The sequence below is a fragment of the Sarcophilus harrisii genome, chromosome 4 (assembly GCF_902635505.1).
Source record: "Sarcophilus harrisii chromosome 4, mSarHar1.11, whole genome shotgun sequence".
NCBI lineage: Eukaryota > Metazoa > Chordata > Mammalia > Dasyuromorphia > Dasyuridae > Sarcophilus > Sarcophilus harrisii.
This window is the reverse complement of record NC_045429.1, coordinates 429,535,673-429,562,959: the sequence shown is the minus strand read 5'-3', so window position 1 is coordinate 429,562,959 and position 27,287 is coordinate 429,535,673.

The window sequence follows — 27,287 nt, the reverse complement described above, 5'->3', positions numbered from 1 at the left end:
ATTCCTCCTTTTTATGACAGTAATATTCCATTAAATTTCTAATTTTTTCTAACTATTCCCTAATGAATGGACACTCACTTCTTCCCACTATTTACTATCCTCCAAAAGCACTGCCATGGATATCCATATAATATCTTTTTTTCTGACTTGGACCTTGTTGGAGACATATGTCACACCTGTCATTATGTCCCTGCTCTAATGCATGTGGTACTTAATAAATGTTCATTAAATTAAATTGGATTGGATTGAATTGAATTGAAATGAATCGTAGTGCTGCTCCATCATTGGATTCAAGAAGAGTTCAGTTAAATATGGGAAAGAATAAAAATAAAAATAAACCTTGCATGCAATATTCTGTGCCAGAGGCCCTTAGCTAGCCCTTCCATGACCCATTAGCACTGATTATGAGCTCAACAACACATGATTCTGGCCTGGATGCTATAAGGAGGCAGACAGTCATGGGTAGATCTGGTCTCTGTCCAGGACAGAGGATTATATTCTGAGACACTCCAATAATAGCCAAGTGCCAAAGAATGAAATTCTAACTAATTCATAGAATCACAGAGTTGGAAGCCTGTTTAGGAGGTCAGTCTAATCCATGAAGACCTCCAGGGAGGAGGAGGTCACTCCTTTTGAAGCAGCTCATTTCACTTTCCCATATAGCTCTCATATTGTTAGGAAGCTTTTCCATGCATTAAATCTTAAACTGCATCTCTACAACTTGCCACACAAAACTTCTTATTCTGCCCTCTGGGGCCACACAAAACTAGTCTAATATCTCTTAATTGTGACAGCTCTCCAAAAACATAAAAATGGCTACCACGTCCCCTTACGTGTTCTTTTCTTCAGGCTAAATGTTCATATGGTGAAGGCTTCAGATGGCAAGAATTCAAAAATCTATACCAGTTTCTTTGCCCTCTACTCAACACTCACCAACTTATCAATGCCTTTCCTAAAACATGGTGCTCACAAATGAACACAATATTCCAGATGAGGTCTGACCTCTTGAGACCTGGAACTTATGCTTCTCTAAATATAGCCTAAAAAGAAAAAGGCATTTGAGTGGATAATTATAAAAATAACTAGTCTTTGTAAAGTACTTTAAGGTTGGCAAAGCTCTTTACAAAATATTAATACATTTGATCTTCACAAAAATCCCAAGAGGTAGATACTATAACTACATTTTATAATTGAGAAAACTGAGGCAGCCACAGGCTGCCCAACTGATAAGTGGCTGAGGCCACATTTGAATTCAAGTCTTCTCAGTTCCAGGTCCAATGTTCCCTAAGACTCCTTCCTTGGTCCATTTTGTCCCCAGGAAGAGTTTCTCCTGAAAATATCAGGATTTGGCTAACATATAGTTTTCTGCAGGGAAGAGAAAGTAAGTTCAGCTAATGCACAAGCATTCAGCCTAACAAATATATCACATATAGGAAAACTTTTATTTAACCTGGCCAAAAAATTTTAGAAAGCATCTGAGCCCATGAAATAGTCCAAACAACCCACTTTCTCTCTCCAGTGAGCCTTAGCGGCACCAAGGAACAATTTGGAAGTTCAGACTTAAGGCTGTGGAAGCACACTAAAAACCCCACTGCTCCCTCTTTTATAAATATTAAGAAATCACATTTTCTCAAAGTCTTGGTCTACAATACTTGGTCTCACTTGAATGAAAGATCTAATCAGTTTTCCCTTGAATGGAACCAATGCCAAGGAGACAGTGTCCTAAAGTCCTTTTCTCCCTTTCATTCTTATCAAAGATTTAACTACTTTCTAAAGGGAGGGGCCCTATCAGTCCAAGAAAGAATTCTCCCTAAAATTGATTAGAGTAATGAGAAGACTCAGAATCTCTTATATTAATTCAATTAAGAAAAGCTTCTCATCAGTTCACCTTTGACCAGGTAAAGAGGAAAATCCTTAGACAGAGTGCTTAAAGAAGAATTAAATGGTTTTAAGAAAATGATTCTCCAGAGTGCTAAAAATTAAGTGACCGTTGTTTTCTTTGATGAATAAGAACTCTTCTCTGAATTTTGTCCTCCTCTTTAAGTCTGATTATGGAATTTTATTGTTTTGTTCTGAACTCTATCATCTGGATATAGAAAATGGCTTGGGCAGAGAGTTTGAAAAGTGGGGGGTGGATTTTCTGTCTTGCTAAACAAGATACTTAGAATAATTAAATTAGTAAATTTCTCTCTAATAGATCTGTGCTCCCTAAAATGCAGAGTAATGAGTGTTTCTTACACGATATTTTCCTAGGGTTGAGTACCCATCCCACCTCCCAGAGAAAGCACTCAGTATTGCTAGAGAAGAAGTACCCCACTCCTCTAGAGAGCCCCATTTCTCAGGGTCCTCTATACCTCCACATTTATAGTACTAACCTGGCTCTACTCTCATACTGGGAAATCATTGCAAAGGGTTAATAAAGAATCAACCTTAGATAGTTCACAGCATCAGGGATGAGCACAATGGCCCAAAATTTCTTTACTGTATCTGAGAAACTTGAAACAGGAATGTTTCAAGGCATTTACTAAAGCACTTTACCAATCAAACCCTGCCTCTGTCATCCATTGTCATCTTCTGTAGTTTCTCTCCTCCTGGAAGCCTTGTGGGGTTTGGGAGCCCATTGTTCACTGGAGAAGCCATATGGCTTATAGCAGATTTCCCTCCAGGGAACCAAGTTTCATATGTCCCAGCTCTCTCTGCTTATTTGTGTTTTTCACTTTGAAGATCTAGTCCTAGGGCATACATTTCTCAGGTGAATGAACTTGTGAGCAAACTATAGAATTGCATATATATTTCCATATAGGGACAAAGACTTAGAGAAAGGTCAAGTTAGCTGACTAAGTTAGTTGTTCAAAACAAGATACTGAGCCACTAAATTGATAAACTGATAAAAATCACCCCAGAACAAGAAGTGAACAAAAAATAACTATAAGCACTGATTGCACATGCTTAATGAGTTCATTAATATTAAATTCTCTCCCCCAAAGGAGAAGTTTTCCACCATTTTTTTAACATGGGTTGTATGATGAGGGAAGAGGACATGTCAAGGAGGAGCATGCAGTGGGAGAATCAAAAAGTCTGTTAACTTTGTCATTCCCAACAAACTGGGGTGACAAGAGAAGGACCTTGCACATCAGGATAGGAAATTAAAGCTTATTCCCAAGTTCCCAAGATCTCATGATCCCAAAAGAGGATCTGCCCAAGGACTGTTCCCTAAGTGGATTGTCCATTTCTTGCAAGAACCATAAATAAACTTACTTCATACATTCCCAAGTCTTTTTATCTTTGTAGTATATCTCTAACAAACTGACCATGAACCAATTTACAATCTCACTATAGGATCAACAGGGAAAGCCAGGACAAGGTCATGAAGACACATCTCACCAAGAAGCTACCATCCATGCTAGTTCAAGGTGTTTATTCCTGGAGCTTTAGGGGGGGGACTTGTACTTCATCTGGCAGCTAGACGGCAAAGTGTTCAGGGCCTTGAGCCAGGAAATCTCATTTTTTCAAGTTCAAATATGGCATCAGATCTTACTAGCTGTGTGACCATGGGCAAATCAATTACCCTGTTTGCCTCAGTTTCCTCATCTGTCAAATGAGTTGGAGAAGGAAATGGTAAACCACTTCAATATCTCTGCCAAGAAAACCCCAAATGAGGTCATCAAGAGTAGAATACAACTGAACAATGAAAATGTATATATGTATATGCAAAGAAATTATCATAATTGTTTATTAAATGTTCTCTATATTCCAAGAGTCAGATATGAATGAAAATGATTGAACAATAACAACTCCTTGTCTAGGGAAAAATAATCATTTTAGAATAAAGTCTTCAGCAATGAAGAATAACGAGGAACCGCAATAATGGGTGAGTGCCTCTGCTATCCAATTTAAAATCCATTGCCCATTTATATATCCCAGTGTAAATGTGTCCTATTCCTATCATTATGACTTCCAGGAGGGGGATTTATACAGTAGATGTGGATGAATCATAGCATCATATACAGTTAGAGTTGAAAGGGGTCTTAGAGATACCAAAAATTCTTAGAGTCTATGAAGTTATTTTTAACATTTCAATAATTATATTTCAATATAATTTTTTTGTAATCCTATGTATCTTATTTTATATATTTAAAAACATTCTTTGAAGAGGGAGCCCATAGTCTTCACCAGATTGCCAAGGGATCCACAAAACAAAACAAACAAACAAAAAATTTTAATAAGAGCCTCTGCCTAGAGCAGAGGCAATTTAAGCCACAAAAATGACATAAATTTCATAAGGTCAAAGAGAAAGAGTTATTAATAAAGCTGAAATTAAAGGAGGAAAGATAAACCAATGGAATGCATGGTAGAATTGGGACCAGAGGACACAAGTTCAAATCTCAACTCTGTTAATCACACCCTAAGTGTCTTTTTGGATAAGTCACTTAACCACTCTGGGCCTGAATTTCTCATCTGTACTATAAAGACCATAAATCTAAATCCCGGATCTAAAGCAAAGATCCTATTACTATTATAAGTAAAAGCCCAGACGTTCTGATTCTCACCTCAGTCTGCTCTCCACATCACCCATTGCAGACATTTGTTTGGTTTCTTAGACTGTCTGCCGAGTGTTCATGCTTGTCAAGCCATGACAAGGTTAAACCAGTCTTCATTGAATTAACCTTGGTGGTGCATATGCTCCAATGGGGAATATAAGGAGTCACTCTCAGTCTGGAACCAATCCTAAGCAGCCAGAAAATTAAAGATCTTTCCCAACTTCCCTCCCTCGCTCCCTCCCCACTTCATTACACTGATTACTATTCCCATCATCTTTTCCTCTTTTCCCTTCCTGTAGACATCCCTGCACTTCTGAGGACTAGAACTTGGATATTTTCCCAACATTTTGGACTATTAATTAAAACTAATAATGCTGGTACTTAAGGTTGGGTTGAAGAGAAGAATGAGAAGGGATGAAACTGGAGGAAAGAAAAAAGTAAGTTATAAGCTCTACATAAGAACATGGGTAAAGGTCCCTTTTCTCCAGTCTTTTCTGTTCAATTATCACCTGTTCTAAGCTACTAGAGCCTCCTGCCCTGAAAAAGCTCTTATTGTGGAAAACAACATGGTTGTTCCAATGGGAACTTCTAAGAAAAGAAATGGATGCATGTCTCCCTTCCCTGAAAGTCCTTATCTCTTCTTTCTCTCTTCCATCTCCACACCCCTCTTCCTCATTTCCATAGCTCCTTCCATTGTGCTCCTCCCCAACTCCTACTGCCAAAAGTTCTCTTTTACCCTGGGAGAAAGAAGCTGGCAGAGATGTACTCCCCATGCTCTGTCTCCAGGGATAAATTCAACTGCCTCTTTCAGTAATAAGTACCAAATTTCATGGATTGTCAAAGCCAAAGAGCTCTGTAGTAGTAAAAAGCTCCGTTCTTAGCCAAAGTTGGTCCTTTCCAGCTCGGCAGATCCCACCAGAGCCAAAAATCTGTTACCACAGCTTTTATGAGCCCAGGATGATCTTCATCCAGTTGTTCCATTGATAATGCCTTCCAAGACTTGTCTCTGGAATATCTGGAATGCTCAGTCTCCCCACCTCTTCAAGACTCAGTTCATACCTCATCTTATGCTACAGGTCTTTTCTAGTCTCTTCCAACTATAGATTGATAGATAGATAGACAGATGATAGACAGATAAACATGATAGATGATAGTTACATAGGTAGATAGATAATAGACAGGCAGATAGACAGACAGACAGACTGACATAGATAGATAGATAGATAAATGATAGGTAGATACATGAGAGGCAGGTAGAAGATAGATGATAGGTATATTGCTTGATTAATGGATAGATAGATAACAGGTAAACAGGCAGATAGATTATAAGTAGAGAGATAATAGGCAGACAGATAGATGCATAGATAGATAGATAGACAGATACATGATAGGTAGGTATATGAATATTGATTGATAGATAATAGGTAAATAGGTAGAGGAATAATAGGCAGATAGACAGACAGACAGACAGATAGATAGATAGATACATAGATAGATACATGATAGACAGATACACAATAGGTAGATAGATAGATAGGTATATTGATTGATAGATAATAGGTCAATAAACAATAGATTATAGGTAGAGAGATAATAGATAGATGCATGATAGGTAAATAGATGGTAAGTATATTGATAGAAAATAGGTAGATAGAAAGTAGGCAGATAATCAGACAGATACATGATAGGCAGTGAGATGGTAGACCAATGATAGATATATTGAGAGATAGAAGGTAGATAAACAGATAATAGATTATAAGTAGAGAGATAATAGGCAATTAGATGATAGATAGACAGACAGACAGACAGATACATGATAGACAGATGATAGGTATATTGATTGAGAGAGAGAGAATATATAGATAAGCAGCTAGAATATAGGTAGAGAAATAATAGACAGAAAGAGAGAAATAGGTAGACAGAGAGATACATGATAGGTAGATGATAGACAAATGATGAAAGCATTTATTTGACACTTACTGTCCTGTGCATTGTCCTATGCATTACAAGACAATCTGGGCCTTTAAGGAACTTTTAGTCTATAATGCTGTAGAGCCTCATCCTCCACAGTCATTTTCCAGCCACTTTGTAATTATCCTGTTTATGCCTAGCAGTTCCCATGTCCGTCCCCCATTAAAATGTATGCTCCTTGAGGGCAGGGTCTGCTGTTGCTTTTTTTGTGCCCTCAGGGCTTGTGCCTGGGCTAGCACATAGTAGGTGCTTAAATGCTTGGAAGGGCATAGTTGGTGGCGGTGTGCTGGGTGGCCTTTGTGCAGCGCTCTTAGAGTTTGCACTTTACCTCCTTCATCCTCTTGGAGTCCCACAATCGCTCTGTGTGGTAGGTTGCTGTTGACCATCTCTCATTTTCAGAGGACCAATGACATCACAAGATGATATCTTGACATCAGCCTTGCTCTCTCTTCCAGAGTCACTGAAGTCCAATGGCTTGGCGTTATAGACTTGTTTATCTCCACTCTACAGATGAAGAAACTGAGGCTCAGAGAAGGAACTTGATCATAAGGATTCTGATGTGAATCAAATGAGATTGGATATTAGAAAGAGCTTTGCCACTCATTCTGTGCTGTATAAATGTGTAGGGTTATTATTATTATCACTATTATTGTTGTTGTTGCCCTGCATAGATACTCCATCCTAAATCTGCCATCCTAAACTAAATTCCTTAGATGGAGAAAATCTGAAAGTACAAATTAATTCTGTGTTCTATTGTGTTCTCTTTGGACACAATATTTATGGTTGATATTTATTTCTTTGAAACTTGTATTTTACCAGAAATATGAGGGGAGAGTCCAGAATCATTGAAGCTGTGAACAGGGACAAAGTGCTTGTTCTTTTAGGCAAGAGTCTATATAGGGGAAGGGAAGGGAAGAGAAAAGAATAACACTTACTTATGAATTCTGAGGAAAATAAAAATATTTTAGAAATATTATTTCATTTAATTCTTACAGCAACCTGTGAGATAGGTGCTATTATTATCCCCATTTCAGAGTTGAGGTTAAGTGACTTGCCTGGGATAACTTCTATTCCAACATTCTATCTATGGGACCACCCAGCTGCCTTCAAAAGGGAGAGCCTGGCACAATATAAAAAGCTCTGGATTTGAAATACAAAGACCTGGGTTCAAGCATCTTTATTATACCGGGGTGTCCCAAGTCACATTTAAAATCCTCTAGACGTTCCTCAGTTTCCTGGGATGTAAAATTAAGGAGTAAGTTTGAATAACCAACAAAAAGAAACTTCTAGCTTTACTTCTCTGATCCTGAAATTCTGGATGACTGAAAGAAAGAACAAATAATTAAAAATAGACACAGATGAACTTTATCATGACAAGTCAGAAGCACCATCTAATTGTGTGGGGAAAGCAGACCTAGGTTGGAGTCCCAGTTCGGTGTGTATCCTGTGAGGCTTGAATAGGCAACTGAAACCCTCAGTTTCCCCTGCAAAATGAGGGGATTGGACTAAATGCCCTCTAAGTTCCTTCCATGTTTGTGTGACAATAAGATTGCAGATTGAGGACTTTACATGCCATACAATCCTATATGCTCATTTTCCAGATGAGGAGGTTGAAAATTGTCCATGTTCACACAGATTGGATTTGAAGCCAGATCCTCTGCTTTCAAGTCAATGCTCTTTCCACTGGAAAAAGCCACCTTTCTTGCTCTCCAGCTTCTAATCCTATGCCAGCATCAATTAGTCCAACTTCCCCCCACTTCACATTTTACAGATAAAAAAACTGGGACTTACAAAGGTAAAATGAATTGTCCATAATGTCATAAAGCTTAGATTTACACAAACACACACACACACACACACACACACACACACACACACACACACTGCCTCAAGCTGAGACATCACTAGGATGCTCCCATGTTTCAAAACAGCCACAAAACAATAGGATAGATGGAGGAAGCCGGGGGCAGAAAGGGTTTTAAAATGATGAAGTGCATGTATTTTTGCAGGGCGCCTATTCTCCTTCTGAGACACGGGAACTCTTATGAGCAAATTTTACTTAAAATCCAGTTAGCGCCACTGTGATTTAGTGCTCCCCTTTAATTAGTTCCTCACCACATCTCGTTGCTGGAATTTCCTAGCTGGGATTTCAGGATGCTCTGGGAAGGATGCTCCCACTGACCAGGAGCACCCCAGCCTCCGCCTTCCAAAGACTGGCTCTGGGCAGCAGCCAATACCCCGTCACCTGCAGGGGACGGGCAAAGCCCACCCACAGTGCCACTGGCTGTCTCTGTGTCCACAAAGTAGTTTCAGGGAAGGAAATGGCTAATTAGCATTCTAGTTCCCAGCCCCATCCTCATTGCCTTCTGGTGGAGGGTCAGCGGCCAAGCTCTGCCATTTGTCAGTCCCTACCAACCTCCAGGAAATGATCCTGGTGAAGTTCAATGGAGAGAGATATTCATCCTTGCCACCTGTATCCTTCAGATCCTAAACTCAAGGCACTCGATCCTGAGTGTTCAGAAGAACTATCCAGCTAGACAATCTGAAGAATTGAACACTTCAAGGCTTGGGAGGAGGAGGAACTAGATGGCTCAGTGGATAGAGCACCAGTCCTGAAGTCAGGAGGAGCTGAGTTCAAATCCATCTTCAGACACTTAACACTTCCTAGCTGTATGACCCTGGGCAAGTCACTCCAATTGCCTAGCAAGACTTGAGAGGAGCAGGATGAAGACAGCTATCAAATGCCCGAACTAGAAGGACCTCAGAAGACACCTTATAGCTGAGGAACTTCCACTGAGACTTAGAGAAGGGAAGCAATTTATCTAAAGTTGCTAAAGATTATTAGCAAAGAACCATGCACATGTGACTCCACTTCTCAAGTTCAATGCCAGGCTCAGATTTGTCTGTGCCCTAACACTTGTCCTTATACTTAGGAAGCTTCAGTATATAGGTGAAAATCCACCCAAACACCTGGATCTTCCAACATACAAACCTCCAACCTCAGCTTTGTTCTATCCCAGACACTCACAGGGATGGGCAGAACTGAGACCTCACCACCCTCCACACCTGGGCCACTGCCAAGATTATGAACTCTGCAGTTAACCTCTCTATCCATATTCTCCTGTCTGACCCTCATACAGAATACACATTCTGTAATCTCACTTCCTGGCCCAAACCTTCATCAATCCCTGTTCTCCCACATCTGCTCAGAAGGGATATCACAGCGTGGTCTTCAACCTAGACTAAGACAATCATACATAGTCATATAGATCTATAATCTATATCAATTAATTTGCATATATGTGCCCTAATTTGTATTTTATTTGTTATACTAATTTGTATGTAATATGATGTATATAATCAAGTAGTTAAGCAATTAATGTATATAGATCTCAATTTATACATAAATTTATATTATATATGATCTACTAATTAAGCAATTAATATATAGAAATCATTTATATATAAAGTTCTAAAATATAATCAGTTATTTAAGCAATCTATGTCATTTAATAATCTATATCAATTAATTTATATAGATAAGTGTATATATAAAGTTCTAAAATATAGTCAGCTATTTAAACAATCTATATAGTTTCGTAATCTATATCAATTAATTTATATAGATAAATTTATGTGATATATATATAATCAAGTATTTAAGTAATTACACAGATATCTAATCTATATCAATTAATTTATAAATAAATATATGTGATATATAATCGATTAGTAAGGCAAGTAATCAATATATTGCCCTTGACCCTTAAAAGCCTTGTCTCCTTATGTTTTTGCTGTTCACACCCTTTCAATGTTCAATCCTGGATCATACTCACCAGTTACTTTCTCCGCTTCTGTTCCCATTCTACTGAACATAGTTGGAGGAAGTCGCACGATCGGGGTCCACTCAATGTCACGCTGCCTCTCCCACATGGGCATTTACAGTTTCATGTAATCTTTTAATTTCTTCTTCATCAATTCTGTTTCTCCCATTTCTTAGCAGCTATTCCAGACCTTTTCTTTTCTCTCCAAGACCCCCAAAGGAACTTAACAGTGGGAGAAGAAGGCTGACATGGTGAAAGGCTACTACAGGTTAAGAAGATCTCTGGTGAAGTGATAGGTTTTGGGGTAGAAAAGTGGCTGAGACTTGAAGGCAAAGTCCTTAGAGGAAATGAACTATGTTCATGGGTCCAAAATGGAGGCCATGAAAGTAATTTATCAGTGGGTAAAGAGGGCCGGAGGGACACTTCAAGGTGAAAGGCCCCACATGCTAAGGAAAGTTAGAGAGAAGGGGAGACTTGAGGGCAATGTCTTTTAGAGTCAGAAACATAGACAAGAGGGAAAGGAAATGCAGCCCGCTTGGGTCCATTCCCAAAATGGAAGCTCTATTCAACCTAAAAGCATATAAATTGCTTCCCCCCCCCCTTTATCTTTGTATTCTCAGCACCAAACAATAATTTGCACCTAGTAGGCCCTTAATAAATATTTACTGAATTAAACTCAATCACAAATTAATTTTAATTAAATCATTAAAATTTAATTAAATTAATTAAACAAATTAAATTACAAGTTGACTTCTATAATGAAGGCTGCAAAAACAAATGCTTCTGACAAAAGGATTAACCTTATAGCAATTCTCTCCCAATTTCTGATCTCCCTCCCAATACTAAAAACTTTTGAAGGCAGATAAGTGGTGCCACTAGAGTGGTTAGAGTACTAGACTCAGGAAGTCCTGAGTTCAAATCTTGCCTCAGAAGCTTGCTAATTGTATAGCACTGGTCAGACTACTTCATCTCTTGACCAAAAAGAATGGGATAATAATAGTGCTTTCTTCACAGGATTGTTCTGAGGATTAAGTGAGATAACCTATGTAAAATACTTTGGAAACCTTAGAGCTATATAAATTATTACTGTTATCATCCTGAACCTTTCATCCTCTAGATTCCAATAGCCTTTCTCCAGACAAGAGAGCAAAGATGATTGGGGAATTGATAGAGGAGGAGGAGAAGGAGGAGAGAGAAAGGGCAGAAATTCCTACTTACAGAGAGAGGGGTAAGCTCAGATCCCTACCAGCCTTGACCTTTTTTCTGAAGAAGGAATTATCGACAGCCGCAATCGAGGCAAATACATTTTTAATTGAATCATTTCCTTCATTCTGTGCTCAAGGGGCAGAGAATCCTTTATAGAAGAAGCTTGAAAGGAAAGAACACACACACACACACACACACACACACACACACATTTTCTCCTCTGACTGAGAAAAGATAAATAAGGATGACTCCCCTAACTAGTGCTCCATAGTCCTATGAGCTAGATGCTATTATTATCCTCATTTTATAAATTATTTTATAAATTAAATTTTACAATATAAAAATATTTTATAAATATTGTGGCCAAGAGGTGAAGTGGTGTGCCTCGTGTCACACAATCGGCAGAATTTGAACTCAGAACTACTTGACTTCAAATACAGTATTTTAATCATCACCCACAAAGGGTTTGGGCAATAATTTGCCTTAGAGAAATCTTAGTACAAGTAAAATGGGTGCAACAGTAACTTAAACAATCATGCCTGTTGGTTGTGTTAAGAGAGCCATAACTTACAGGAATATCGGGGAGATGTTGACTGCTTTCCCAACTCTACTCTTGATTCTGCTTTTTCTGCCTCTGTCCAGCAGCCTTCTCTTCCTGGAGATGCCTCCAACCCCCTTCTCCAGCAGTGAGTTCCTGTCCAGAATCACCATTTACAGAAGTGGCCAGGCCATCAACATTAACTTCCCTCCGGGCTCAATCCCTATCTGTATTGAGTCTTCCACCTTGCCCCCACAAGAATGCCCTTCCCCTTTCCTCTTAACCCACTCCCCCCTTCCTACTCCCCTTTCCTCTATAGTCTTCCATTAGATTGCAAGTTCCTTGAAAGTAGACACTGCCTTTGTTTTTGCTAGTACTTTATTCCCAGGATTTGGAATACAAACAGACAAACACATTTGTTGTTCAATTGTTTCAGTCATGGAACTCTTTATAACCCAATTTGAGGTTTTCTTGGCAAAGATGCTATAGTGGCTTGTACTTTCCTTTTCCAGCTCATTAGATGAGGAAACTGAGGCAAACATGATTGAGTGACTTATCCAAAGTCCAAAGTAAGTGTCTGAGGCTGGATTTGAACTCAGAGAGATGAGTCTTTCTGAATTTAGTCCCAACAATCTCTCCACCCAGTTGCTCTGTGTGTGTCTCTGCCTGTCTCTTTCTGTGTATGAGTGTCTCTCTGTCTTTCCCTCTCTGTATCTCTTTCTGTCCCGCCCATTTCTCTGTCTCTCTGCCTCTCTTTGTGTCTTTCTCTGTTCATCTCTTCCCCCCCCCTTCTCTCCCCCTTATCTATCTCTGTCTCTGTCTCTCTCCCCCCTCTCTGTCTCTGTCTCTTGGCCTTTCTGTGTGTTTCTCTGTGTCTCTGTATTGCTCTTTGCCTCTGTAGCTCTCTGTCTCTGTGTGTCTCTGTATTTCTCTGTCTCTGTCTCTGTGTGTGTGTGTCTCCCCCTCTCTCCTCTCTCCTCCTTTTTTCCTTTCTCCCCCCCTCTCTCTCACTCTCTCCCCTTCTCCCCCCTCTCTCTCCCTCTTTCTTCTTTCCTCTCTTTCCTCTCTCTTCCTCTTTCCCTCTCCCTCTTTTTCTCCCCCTCTCCCCTTCTCTCTTCCTCTGTCTGTCTCTCTGTCTCTGTCTCTCTCTTTCCATCTCTCTGTCTCTTTCTCTATCTCTATCTCTGTATTTTTGTCTCTGTCTCTCTGACTGTCTCTGTCTCTCTCTCTGGCTGTCTCTCTTTCTCTGTGTCTGTGTTTGTGTCTGTCTCTCTGTCTCTGTCTCTGTCTCTCTCTCTCCATCTCTCTGTCTCTTTCTCTATCTCTATCTCTGTATTTTTGTCTCTGTCTCTCTGACTGTCTTTTTGTCTCTGTCTCTCTGACTGTCTCTGTCTCTCTCTCTGGCTGTCTCTCTTTCTCTGTGTCTGTGTTTGTGTCTGTCTCTCTGTCTCTGTCTCTCTCTCTCCATCTCTCTGTCTCTGTCTCTATCTCTCTGTGATTTTGTCTCTCTGGATGTCTCTTTCTCTTTGGCTGTTTCTCTTTCTCTGCGTCTGTCTCTGTGTGTCTCTCTCTCTCTGTCTCTTTTTCTGTCTCTGTGTATTTCTCTCTGCATATGTCTCTTTCTCTTTCTCTCTTTCTCTCTCTCCTCATTTATCTTCTTTCTATATCCTATCGTGCTAGGTTAAACCTCGTATTCTATGCTCAGTTCTGGGAATCTCAGTTGAAGGAGAACATTGATAATTTGGAAAGCATCCAGAAGAGGACAATGCACATCTAAGTTGGTTCCCCAGGAGTATGACACACCATCAGGCTCTGTTGTCACTGATGGCGAGGTGGGGCTCCAGGATGCTGCTCTTCTTGCCCACTGGCTAGAAATGTTGTTCCTGCTGTGCTTGTGCCTTCTGTGAGCTGGACTTCCAGGCACTATAAAGTGAACCAGGCAATTAGGGCTCATGCAAAATCTCTAAAGATGATTGTTAGCCTTTTTAAAATTTTATTTATTCATTTTATAAATTGACATACATAGAGCCTTTTTTTGCTTTTGCTGAGGCAATTGGGGTTAAGTGACTTGCCCAGGGTCACATAGCTAAGAAATGTTAAATGTCTGAGGCCAAATTTGAATTCAATTCTTTCTGACTTCAGGGCTGGTGCTCTATCCACTACACCCTCTGATCTTTAACCTTTTAATCATCTGCCACATGTCCCTGATATTCTTCCTGGATTCACTTTTCACTGCTTTATATCCTCCTCACCTTTCCTCTTTTCCTTATCTCAGTGGCAATGAGCCTCTGACTATGAACATCTTCCCAAACCAAGCTGTCTGCCCTCTTGTTCACATCCGTCTCAAACCTTTTCCTCAATATTCTATCCAGATCCACTCAACCATTCTCCACTGCCCTTCTTAATTTACAAGTTCCCAAATACATGACACAACCCCTGACTCTCTCTATCTTCTGACACTCTGAGACTTGACCTCCCCCTGTGACACTTCATGCCTGTTTGGCAAGACGAACCAAAGATCCCATCTTCTACCATCTGCACCGGGAGATTGCTCCCAATGTCATTGTTATTCTCTCACTAATCTTCAATCTTTCTCTGCCTGATGCCTAGAAACATGCTCAAGCCTTCCCATCCTTTAAAAAAAAAATCTCACTTGATCCCATCTTTCCCAATATCCATTATTATCCTGTATTTTTCTCTAAAAAGCCGTCTAAATTCAATGTCTCCACTTGCTTTCCTCATTCTTTTCTAAACCCTCTTGCAGTTTGACTTCTGACCTCATCATTCAACTGCAACTGCTTTCTCCAAAGTTACCGGTGATCACTTAACTGCCAAATCAAATGGTCTTTTCTCAATCTTCATCCTTCTTGACCTTTCTGCAGCATTTGACCCTGTTGGCTCCATTCACTGTCTGAATACTCTGCTGGATTTTCAAGACACTGCTCTTTCTTGGTTCTCTTCATAACAGTCTAACCACTCCTTCTTATCCTCCTTTCCTGGGTCTTCACCAATATCCCATGCATTAACTCTAAGTGTCTCTCCCTGCTCCTGGCTTTGCCTGGCTTTTTGTCTTTTTTTTCTTTATACTTTCAGATCTGGTAAATTTTATCTGCTATCATGTTCAATTGTCATCTCTCTGCGGATGGCTCCCAGATCTCTATATCCAGCCCTATGTTCTCTTTTGAGCTCCAATGCCATATCACCAACTGTCTATCGGACAGTCCAATCCGGATGTTGTAGAGGCATCTCAAACTCAATATATCTAAAATAAAATGTATCGTATTTCACCAAAAAAAAAGACTCTTTTGGCCCCCGAGGAGAGAACCAGACATGGTGAATGAAAAAGACTCAATATCAGGAAGAAAAAATAACTCTTTCCAAAAGTAAAATGAAACGCTCCAAAAGGCAGTGGGTTCCTTCTCCTTGGAGGACTTGAAGCAGAAGCTCGATTCACCTGTCAGGCTTGTTCCAGTGGTGATTTCTTTCATGTGTGGATTAAATTATAGAGACATAAAATTTCCTTTCTAACCCTCAAATTCTCTAATTCCTCCAACTTCACTCTCCTTTCCTTGTCTCAATCCCTTTCTCCCTTTCCTCTGTTATTTTCTTTCCTACACTGCTGCTCCCTGTCTCTCACTGTTTATTCCTACCTAACTCCTTCTACTTCTATCTCTCTCCCTCTATTTTTCCTTCTCTCCCCTTTGCTCTCTTCTTTCATTGAGCAAAGTTGATCCTGTTCCCTGATTTATTACAGCAGGATGGCTTATCCTCCCTCTAGTTAGGAAGCTCCAACTCTAATCCCTCATTATAAAAAGATCAGATGGAGAAAAAAATTTCCTCCCGGAGCTGATGATAATTCAAGGACTTCCCAATTTTAGGAAGTCTGGGACATTACCCTGGAGAGAAAGGGTCTAATCAATCTACACCAGTTTTATGACTGCATGGTATAGTGCAGGGCTTCTAAAACCTTTTCCACTGGTGACACTTTTTTGCCTGAGAAATTTTTGCATGACCCCGGATACAGAAAAACATAAAATAGATATACAAAGCAAACATTTGCCAATAATAAATCATAATTTCACAACCCCCACATTCAGTTACAAGCTCTCATGGGATCTTAACCCATAATTTAAGAAGGTGGGATATAGTGGAAATATACCTGTTTCAGATCAAAGGACCAACGTTTAAATCATGTCTCTATTACTCCATAGTTGTGTGACTTTGTTCAGTCCTTGCTTCTCTTTGATTCTCATTTCCCTCCTCTGTAAAAATGAAGGGCTTGGATTAAAAAACATCCAATTTTTTTCCAAGTTTTAAATGCTATGATCACAATCTGAGACCAGTAATCCTTTAGTTCCAGCTTAGAATTTAGAGTAATGAATCCAAGGGAGCAGTTTCACATGTTAGAAAGAGCCCAGAACTGAAAAGCTGGAGTGCTGGGTCTAGAACTGGTTCTTCTATTAATTTTCTGGTAAATGATTTCCCATTTCTGGACCTTAGCTTTGTTCTGTGTAAAATGAGGTTGAATCAGATGAGCTCCAAATTTCCTTCTTTCGCTAACAGTATAGGATGCTCTTTCCAGGAACAAGTAAAAATAATAAAAGGTAAAATTTCCTAGGGTCTTTCATTCTGTGAGATGCCAATCAACAGAGTCTGACAGCTGTAGGTCTCGGCGACCCAGGGAGATCTGGAGCCATTTAGAATGGAATGGGGAACAAAAATGTTCAACCATTAAGACCAAAGGCATCTGGAAGCAATTCTCATAGTAAACTGTGGGGAGAATGGAGTCAGAAATTGAGTGGAGGAGGAGGGAGCACACTCAGCATAGTGCCACTGAGTTTGTGATCTCATCGATGGGGCTATTTCATCCAACAATATAAATTGCACCCCATCCATATAATCCTGAACTCATTATTCATCACCAAGCCCACAGCCTCAAGACAAATCCGTCTTTTTCTATTTCATTCATTTCTCTGAAGATTATCTTTTATACCATTTTTACTTTATCACTCTTGGTTGCTCTCTGTTCTGTGTGACTTTTGGTTGCCCTTTGTGGGATCCTCGACAAATGTTTGTCATATCAAATGGTGTTGAATAGAGGAGACTGAAAATAGACTGGGTAAATTCATGAAGGATTCTTAGAAAATGTTGAGTCTTTTTTCTTTTCTTTTTTTTTCCCCTCGAAAACTCCAAAAGGACTACAATCTCATTAGTGTGGGTGATCTCTTCAATAATGCATATTGCAGCTCAATCTTGAGCTACCTACACATTGTGAGATTATTGTCCATGTCCTCTTCTGAATCCATCTGACATCCAAGGGTAGGATAGCCTAACCAGAATTCTCTCAGCATTGTAAATACCAGTGGCACAAGGAAGCTGCTCATCAATTAGTCTTCACTTTTACTCCCTAATTATTCCTGGTTGGTTTTTTTCTTGATCTTATACTTCTCCAAGGACATCACTTTGAATCTCCTAAATGCTTCTTTGTTTTTGAAATATTGCTGCCTACTCACACCCACTAAGTTCTTCTTTGGATAAGTCTTCATTTGGATTCTTAGGAGACCATAATGAGTGTTCCACAGCCCACAGTCATACCTTAGCAGGAAAAGGAAAAGAGGAAAGAGAGGAAGGGAGAAAGAGAGGAAGGAAGGAAGGAAGGAAGGAAGGAAGGAAGGAAGGAAGGAAGGAAGGAAGGGAGGGAGGGAGGGAAGAAGGAATGAAGGGAGGAAGGAAGAAAGGAAGGATACCTACTATATGCCATATACTATGTGAAATACTTTATGCCTTTCTCATTTGATCCATAAAACAACCCTGGAAATTCGGTGCTATTATCCCCATTGAGGAAACTGAGAAAGGCAGAGGTTAAGTAACTTGCCCAGGATCACATTTCTAATAAAGTATCTAAATTCAGATTTGAACTCAGGTCTTCCTGACCCCAGGCCCAGCACTGTATCCACTGGACCCATCCAGCTGCCTCTAACAAGAGTTTAAAATCTCTCCCGTTGTTTCAGAGTGAAGCTTGGAGTCTGTGCAATTTCTCACACATAATCCAACTGATCTCCTGTTCACTCTATCAGTCTGAAACACCTATCAGAGATTTGTATACCGAGGGTTCAGTTCTGAGATTCGTCCTTCCAACTGCATATCATAGTGTGGACAACAGACAGCGGAACCTGGTGGGCAGAGTTCTGGCCTTGAAGCCTGGAAGACCTGGGTTTGAATGTGACTTCTGACCTTTACTAGCTATGAGCAATTTACTTAAAGCCTCTGTGTGCCTCAATCTTCCCATTAAAATGGAGATAATGATATGACTAGTATCTATCTCAAGATGTTCTTCTGAGACTAAAGGTAGATGAAGTATGTAAAGTGTTTAGCTAACTCTAAGGCACTAATATATGTCAATTATTATTATTATTCACCTACTTGGTTTTTCCTTTGGGGAAAATTAGTGCAAATTCTTTTGAGTGACTATGGATTTTATTTAAGAACCTCTGCAATGCTCTAAGTCTTAATGCAATGTCAAATAGCAGCATTTAGGGGACCTCATCATTTGTACAAAATCCTTCAATTGGACTCTGCTCCAGGCAAACTTTGTAAAAATGTAAGACACCTTTGGCAAGCACACATTACCTGTTGTTGTTGTTTTTATGGAAATTGTGTGAAATACCAAGGCAGACTTATCAATTGTATGATCCTGGGCAAGTCATTTAACCTCCTAGACCTTAGTTCCTTCATAAAATGGGAGGAGGGGGTAGACAATGATCTATAAGGTCCCTTCCACCTGTGATCCTATTTTATGCCTAGTTTGATATTAAAAACTAGAAGGTCATTGCACAGAATTATTTCTGATTCAGTATCTTTCAAGAAGGCTTGACACATGCATAGGAAAAACCTTTAGGCAGTGTTTTGCTCTACTGAATCAAATGCTTTTTTATAATCAACAGATGAAATAAGCACAGTGGGACCTTGTATTCTCTTGCCTCTCAGTCAGTTATGTGACTGTAAAGATGTGGTTTGTCATAGAGTCTTATTTTGAAAGCCGCTCAGTGCTTTTCTCATATCATTCTCTTCTTTTTTAGGCTGTGCTTTAAAGGGAAAGGAAGGTGTTGTAGGTAGGTAGGAAGCCATTCTGGACACATCAAAAAAAAGTCTAATAAAACATTGAAAGGGGAGAGGAGAAGGAGGAAGAGGAAAGGCATCTTTTTTGCCCAGTGAGAGAAAGAGAGACAGAGAGACAGAGAGAGAGATAGAGAGAAAGAGAGAGAGAGATGCACAGGGAGAGAGAGACAGAGAGAAAGAGAGAGAGATGCACAGGGAGAGAGAGACAGAGACAGAGAAAGAGAAAGAAACATGCAGAGAGATAAAGAAAGGAGAAAGCGACAAAGACAGGAGAGAGAGACAAAGACAGAGATAGACAGAGAAACACATAGAGAGAGACACAGAGAGAGAGATAGAGAGAGATGCACAGGGAGAGAGAGAGACAAAGACAGAGCTAGACAGACAGACAGACACATACACAGACACATAGAGAGAGACAGAGACAAAGACAGAGAAACAGAGACAGAGAGACAGAGGAAAGAGACAGAGACAGAGAAAGAAACTTGCAAAAACCCAGGTATATTGAGACTTAGATGGAGAAAGGATTATGCAAGTCACAAACTATCTATGCCTCAATTTCCTTATCCATTAAATGAAAGTATGGGCCTTGATGAACCCTATGACTACTGCCAACTTTCAATCTATAATCCTCTGTACTGTGTCTTATGTCAACTTTATATTAGCCTCATTATCTAGCTTTAAGTTACACCTAATTTTTCTGCAAGGCATTTGACAATATGAATATGAAAGTTTATCTAGTCCCTGCCTTCAAGTAGCTTAGCATATAATAGGGAAGCTAACATATATAACTACATAATTAAATATGAAACAAGATAGAATGTGTTGTTATTCTTGTTCAGTGTTGTAAGATTCTTCATAACCTCATTTACATTTTCTTGGCAAAGATCCTGGAGTGGTTTGCTATTTCCTTCTCCAACTCATTTTACAGACAAGGAAACTGAGGTAAACAGGATTAACTGACTTGTCCAGGAGCACACAGAAAGTGTCTGAAGCCAGACTTGAAATCAAAGAGATAATTCTTCCTGATTTAGGCCCAGCACTCCATTCACTGCAGCACCTAGCTGCCATATAATGTGATGGTTGCCTCCCTTTCCCTCCCAAAAGCCTGGGTAACATGCTATAAGAGCAGCATCTCAGAAGCCAAAAAAGAGAGAAATATTAAGAAGAGGGCAGTCATCAGAAGAAAGGTCTGGTAATATGAGTCCTGATGCAAGTTCTCCTCTCTCTGTCTCTGTTAATGAATATCCATGAGTGCATCCCCTCATGCCAAAGAAATCCTGCTGACCGCAGTAATTAACCTTATCTAACCTCTTATTGACTAGTTCATTCAAAGGTGCCTGGGGTTTATTTGCCCCAAATTGGAACCTTCCTCCTCCTTTGTTTACTTCAGTGTAAGACCACAAGGCCCCTAACATCTACAAATCATTTTGGGACTGAGGGATTGTCGATGGGGCTATATCCTGGGAGCAATTGCCAGGACAGCTTCATTTCTTTGGGTCAGAGACAAAAAAAGGGAATCAACTGGTAGCAGGGAAGCAGATGTACACATGTCTTCTTGTATCCTTATTGTAAGGGTAAGTATACCCATGTGGATTATGTATTATTCAATAAGCCTTTTAGTTAGATAAGTTGAGCGGGAAGCATTGTCTGTTCCTTAAAAGCTTAAACTCGAGTAACATAAAAATTAAGATGAAGCTATTGGATTTTCAATTAAGAAGTTTTGGAAAGAAAAGTTTCAGGAGAGAGGTGGTGACGGAAGTGAGATTGCAAGGGTATGACAACCTTTTCTAGGATTTTAGCAGTGAAGAGGTAAGAGTAATATGGGGGGGATGACTTAAGGGGATAATGGAGTCAAGAGAAGCTTTGCTTAAGGTAGAGAAGAACTGATAGTGTCGCAGAGAAGAGCCAGGAGAGATGCAGAAGTGGAAGATAAGGCAGGGAAAAAAATCAGTGGGGTGAGATCCTAAGGTTGGGATGCAATGGGATAAAGGATGGAAGTGAGAAGGTTAATCTTGTCTACGAATAAAAATCACCTCATTTTCTGAGATAAAAGGGGTGGATAAGAAGATAAGTCACTGACGTTTTAAGCTGTAGATGAAAAAAGATGAGGAAACACATGATTTCTCAACAAAATAGAAGACAAACTACTACTAAGAGAGGAAGATTAAGAACATAGGAGCCTGAGTAAAGAAGAGAATGCTTGGGCCACTGGTGACTGTGATGAAAGAAATCAGAGACTAATAAGACTTGTGCACAACAACAGGGGCCAACTGAGATTAGATGGAATGAATTTTTAATGTACATAACACAATTTTATAACTTCTTCTGATAAATCTTCACTCCTTGAAGGAAGAATCTGATTCACCTCCCTTCCCTCCCCAAAGGATGGATCCCTAACACGAGAGAAAAGACAAAGGACCTCAGCTAAAATTTCTTATATGATGGAAAGAACTCATCAAAAAGGTGAGAAATGGCCTTATTGGACTTAGATCTAGGTTATCTATTCAGCTGCATATCTGGGCAAAGACAGCATGGCCTAATGAATAGAGTGCTGGATATGGAGTCTGGAAAACCTGAGTTCAAATTCTATTTCTAACCCTTCCTTAATATTTGATCATGGATAACCAAAGACTTCTGTGAACCTCAGTTTGCTCATTTGTAAAATGGGAATAATAATACCCTCACAGGTTATTAGCAGACTAAATAATAGAATAGAAAATAGCCCCTACAAGGGTGCATAAAAGTCCCTTGTGACTTTGTCTCCTCCCAGTCTGGTAGGACCTGAAGCCTAAGGAAGTCAGGAGTAAAAGGGGCAAGTCACCTGATTGTGGAGTCCAACTTAATGGAGAGATGGAAGATTTTGTAACTATTAGATGACACAGTGGTTAGAAAGCTAATCCTGGAGTCAATTATTAGTTATGTGACCCTATACAAAAAGCGAATTTCTGTCTGCCTCAGTTTCCTCAACCATAAGTATAATCATAGTACTTACCTCCCAGGATTGTTTTGAACATCAAATGAAATATTTCTAAGGTACTTAACACAATGTCTAGTATATAGTGAGTACTTAAAATATACTTATTCCCTCCCTCTCTAGTGTTTCTCTCTCCAAAAATTCTTGATCAGGGTCACCAATTTTGGGGGTTTTCCTTCTGAAAGGTCAGAAAGAAACACAATCCTCCCCTCCCACTCTGAGCTCAAGTAGCAGCTGCTGATTTTACTGCTAAAATATGAAGCTCTGGGGACCCCTACTCATTAGCTAATGAACTGCCCTCTGTGTTCCATTCCTCCTCTGGGACTCCCATAGTATGACTGAAATTCTCCTTATTTCTTCTTCACTGCTGTGATGGATGTAAATACTGGATTGCCCTCCCGCCTTCCCGCCTCCCCTAATCATGACAGGATGGGGAAAGTCTGGAGACAAGAAAGAAAGGGAGGAAGAGCTAAAAGCATAACTAGGGATTCCAAACCACACCACAGGATCCCTCAGTTCATGAAGGGAAGTGAGCAGGAAACATCATCCCAAGAGGAGAAAATAGAAACACTTTTCCAGGGAGAGGGAAGAGGAAACTGATATGCTTCCTATTCCTCTAATGATTTTTGTTCTTTAGGTGCTAAACTACTATTTTTATACTGCTAAAGGACTTCAAGTGCTGTTAGAGCCTTAAAAATTCAGGACCCTGGTGCAAAGCTTTAGCTACCCACCTTAGTTATTGCTCTGAAAACCAGTCCCGTGATTTCATGTTTCTTAGAATTCTCAATAAGAGAACTTACTCTACCAATGTAAACCTGCTCTATGAGTTAACATCTTAGAATTAAGGTTCAAAACCTGCTTCACTCTGACAGCCCTTGGCTTTCAGGAAAATTTCCCCATATTCTTTATTCAATGTGAAAGGAAACAAATTCTAGAGTTAACTATATATATGCACATAAATGAAATAGATTAGTTTCAATAGGAGAGCATATTTATCAAATATTCGCTATGCTCATTAACAGCTGTCTTACACTTCCTCTCAATGAACATTAAACAAAAACTAGATTGGGAGCCCTTGTCAGAGAGCAAAGGTTCTTAACTGGGTCTGTGAATTTATGTGCACATCTATGTATATTGTATTTGTATGTATCCATATATGTGTGTATCAGATACATATACAGATATATATACATGAGTGTATATATATATATATATAAAACTATTTCAATATAATTGTATTCCTTTGAATCCTGTGCATTTATTTTATACATTTAGAAACCTTCCCCTGAGAAAGAATTCATAAATTCACCAAAATATCAAAGAAGTCTGTGACACACACAAAAAAGTTAGGAATCCCTGTCTCAAGAGTGATCGGTGGTATTAAGTGTATTTCAGAGGGGAATCCTGACCTCAGAGAAACTGGCTCTCTATCCACTGTGCCCCCTGTTCTCACTGGTTTTGGGAAAAGGAAAAGAAAAGCAAAAGAAAGAAAAAGGGAAATAGAGCAGAGGGATGGAGAAAACAAGAGAGAATAGTAACTACTTTATTGCTTTCCATGAATTATCTCCTTTGAAGTTCATAACAGCACTGTGAAATCAGGTAGGCACCTTGGGCATTGTTATGCCCATTTCAGAAATAAGGAAACTGGACCACAGAAATATTAAGTGATTTATTAATGATCACATAGCTATTTAATATTAGAAGCAGAATTCTCACTCAGGTCTCACCTGACTTTAGAATCAGCATGCTATGCAGGAAAGAGAGAGGACAAAATACAGAACAAGAGAGAAAAGATAGGAAAAGAAAAAAGGGAGGGAGGGAAAGAGAGAGGAGAAGGAGAGAAAAAGAGTAGGAGAAAAAGAAAAAAAGGAGAGAGGGAAAGAGAGAGGAGGGGGACAGAACAAGAGAGAAAAAATAGGAAAAGAGGGGAAAAGAGAGGGAGAGAAAGAGAACAAGGAGAGAAAGAAAGAAAAAAGATTAAAGGGAGAAAAGGAAAGAAAGAGAAGGACAGAACAAGAGAGATAAAAAAGGCAGGAAAAGAAGGGGAAAAGAGAGAAAGGGAAAAAGATAGGAGGGTTTTTGTGGGTCAAGGTCGAGGTCCCTTAGAAAATCCAGGGAATTTAACAATTAATGTTGTTAAATGTATAACATAAAATACATAGCATCAACTCTACTGAAATCCAGTTATTCAAATATTTAAATAGCAAGGTCAAGGATACCAGTATACAAGAACAGTCTACTCAGTACAGAGGAGAGGATGCTGAATTTTGAATCAAAGTAAATTCTCATTTTAGACACTTCTAATTGTTTGACCCTGGACATGTCACTTCTTTTCCTCTGTAGTCCAATTTCTTCTATAAAATCAGGGAGTTGGTTGGACTTATTGGTTTCCAAGGTCTCTTCCAGACCTAAATCTATGATTCTATGATTTTTTCCTCTTTCTATCCCTTGCCCCTTCTTCTTCCTCCTCCTTCTTATACACCACCCCAAGGTATCAAGGAGATACAAAGCAGCAGCCTTGGTGGGGATGCTTAAGACAGATGTCTGCCAGGACTAGCTGACAGGTGGAAAAGGGTTGATTCTTCTTCAAGAATCCTTCCATTTCCAGACTTCCCTCCCTGACTTCAAGGCATAATTCAAGCAGGATATAATTATTACCTAAGGTAGAGCACAAGCAGCCTGTGACATGGGCCCAAGAGGGCCTGTAATTTAGCCACATCCAAGGGATAATTAAAACTACAAATCCTATAAATAGGAGATCCTGAAATAGGTCCCAGTGGTAAGACCATGAGAGCCAAGAGGTCTGGCAGAAGTTGTAGCCCAGAACTCAGAAGTGGGGGGAGAAGGGGAAGAGGCAATTCAGGTAGAGAAGCAGGCATGGCGGGCACATGGATTTGCTAGATGATATAGTTGCTAGAGTGCAGGTCTTAGAGGCAAGAAGATCTGAGTTCAAAACTTGACTTCAGGCACTTATGAGCTGTGTGATCTTGAGCAAGTCACTTTACCTCTGTTTCCTCAGTTTCTTCAACTATAAAATGGGGATCATAATGGCACCTACCTCCCAGGGTTGTTGTGAGGATTAAATGAAATAATATTTTTTTAAACACTTAGGACAGTGCCAGGGACATAGTGCATGTTTAATAAGTGCTTGTTTCCTTCCTTGCTTCCTCTGAGGCCCAGATTATGGGAACTTATCTTATTTTTTAAAATTTGTTTTCCACTTAATAGGTATTTATTTTTTCCAATTACATGTAAAATGGTTTTCAACATTCACTTTTATAAAATTTTGAATTCCATTTTTTTTTCTCCTTCCTTCTCTCCACTAGATGGCAAGCAATATGATAGTGGTTACACGTGTACAATCAGATTAAATATATTTACAGGAGTCAGAACAAAAGGATGAAATATGGCGACATCTTTCCATTATAGAAACTGTAGCCCCCAGGAGAAACTTTCCTTTCTATACAGTTCTCTTAGACTACAGAAGAGTGATTTCATCATTGCCTTTTCCTTTATAAATAAGGCATGAGGTCACTGGGATATGAAGGTCAGAATAATGATTAGAACAGAAACTCAAAGGAAGGAAGAACCTGGATTCAAATCCTATCTGAAATAACTTCCTGCTATGGGATATCCCACCCCCAACAAATTATTTAATCTCCCTGAGCTTCAGTTTTCTGAGTATAACAACAACACTTAACCCACAAGATTGTGATAAAGATGAAATGAGATCATATGTGAACAGTTCTTTGCAAGCCATAAAGTATTATATAAATGTAAACTACTCATCTTTATTTAAAAGTAAACCTGTAATTTTATTGGTTCAGGAAACTCCCAATAAGAAAACTCACCCCTGCTGATGTAGATTTGTATATCTTGAGAGGTTAAAAATGTCCTATTTATGGTCAAATATATAACATATTGCCAAGGAGGGACTTGCAGCAAGGACAGCACAATTCCAATAGCTTCTCTCTATCCATCACATGACACTGTCTGTCAAGCATCTTATTGTCTTAAGGAGGAAGGGGGCTGGATTAATACAGCTATGACTGGGCACATCCAAGAATAAGGCAACAAGGACTAAAGGAAAAGCATCAAACTTTGCCTCTGAGGTCTATGACCTGTGCTTGCCACAAGATTGAGGAGAGATGACATAGGGTCTTTGAAAGACAGAGAAAGAGAGTGGAAGAGATAGGAGGGGAAGTGGGATAGGGAAAGGACAAGAAAGATAGGAAAGGAAAGAGAAAGGGAGAGGAAGAGAGAGGAAAGAATGAGAAACTAGGTGAAAAAGAGAAGAGGAAATGAGAGACAGAGAAATAGAAAGAGAGAGAGAGAGAAAGAGAGAGAGAGAGAAAGAGAGAGAGAGAGAGAGAGAGAGAGAGAGAGAGAGAGAGAGAGAGAGAGAGAGGAAGAGAGGGAGAGATTGTCTAAGAGGAATCTACTTTCCATCTTCTTCCAGTCCTAATATTGTATACAATTTCCCCTTCAGAGGAGACACTATCTTTCTGGTTCTGTTTGGGTGCATAGAATGGTGAAGAGAAAGGCAGCTTACAAATGAAAAATCAACAATTCTGAATTTAAATTCAAAATGTCAACTCCATAAGTAAGGAATAGGTGAGATTCAGCTTATCATAAGAATAACTTATATGAAAATATATCAAAACTTATATGAAATGTATAAATATATAAAAATACAGAGAATATATTTTTAAAAGAAAAACTTATATTAAAAATAAAACTAGACATTAGGTTGTTAGCTAACCATAGAGTCCATATGAGTCAATGGTGAGAAACAGCTGCTAAAAAACATCAATGAAATCATTGGTATCATTAACAGAGGAAGAATAATGAATCAGCAGGTACTTATGAAACACCTGCTAGGAGCTGAGAACTATCCCAGGTACTAGGGCTACAAAGACAAGAATGAACATTTTATGCCCTTGAGCTTTCATTTATTCTACCATGAACTTACAGTTTATCATTCAACATGTACATAGAATTATATACAAAATGTATGCAAAATATAAGGTAATGGTGGAGAAGGAAAGTACTAGCATCTGAGGGATCAGGAAAGGGCTTGTGTAGGATTTGGTGCTTGAGTGGAGCAGAAATTC